Genomic DNA, 1,178 nt, shown 5'->3' with positions numbered 1-1,178 from the left:
TATGAAAGTTAATTTCTGTTTAGGATTGAACCACAATGAATAATATCACCTCTAAAAGTATCCCTTTGATAGTGATAAATTCAGGAACCAGTTTTTGGCAAAAACCAAAACTGGTAAAAAACAAAACTGGTTAAACAAAAATGGTTAAAAATTTTAAAGGATGAATACCATTACAGTGATCCTTGTACATATAAGAAAATTACCTCAGCTATAGAGAATGACATCTATCTATAATGTTTAATCTTGCTGATAGTATCACACCACAGGAAATAACAGTTAATACTGTTGTTTAACCTAAAGTAATTTATTAAGAAACGTATTATTGTATTGAATAGACTAACTACATTTTCCCCTCTTGCAGCTCAAATGTATTACTATATAGCTCCCAGATAGCTGAGAAGTATCATTATAAGATATACCAATTTCTTTTCCTGTTAAGGTTCTCCTGATTTTTTTGTATTTATATAAGGTAGTACCTCCACACAATGTGCACATTAGATAAACGAAGGAATTTGCCAATGAAAAATGGTTTTGTACCCTACTTTGAAGTTTTAAAGCTCTAAACTTTCTAGTTACATCTAAAATAGCCTTATAATCATTTAACACTGATGTGCGCATCAAAATGCAGATATCCCAGGAGAAATCAGCGATAATCTTTTCTGACTGTAATGTGACATATAAAAGTATTTTATTACCATAACAATCAGTGCAAATGAAAATATTGCTCAGCAAAAAAACCTTAACTTGCTGGCTGCAATGTTTGCTAGACAATAAAATTATTTTAGTTTAATGGCATAACAATGTGGCATTTTCTCAGTAGCTAACATTGGATAAATGCTTCATGACAAGTCAAAAATAGGCCAAATGCTTATAGCTCCATAAAGTAACGAAGTAATCACACACACACACACACACACACACACACACACACACACACACACACACACCAATTAAACCAAGTGTGAGGGCATGTAATGTGTAAAGGTTACAGGAACCAAGGAATCGTCCTGAAAGAATGAAATCATCCTTGCAATGGTCAAAATTTGAATACTATGGTCAACAAAATAAATAATGATAGTATTAGATTATAACCCAGAGTCAACTAAATACCAATGAGTCCACACTGTTATAAATAATATTTGAATAAATAAATAAATGAGGGGGGAGAGAGAGAAAGA

Source organism: Hipposideros armiger, unplaced genomic scaffold, assembly GCF_001890085.2.
Source record: "Hipposideros armiger isolate ML-2016 unplaced genomic scaffold, ASM189008v1 scaffold_1079, whole genome shotgun sequence".
NCBI classification, from domain to species: Eukaryota; Metazoa; Chordata; class Mammalia; order Chiroptera; family Hipposideridae; genus Hipposideros; species Hipposideros armiger.
This window is presented reverse-complemented; position numbering follows the sequence as displayed.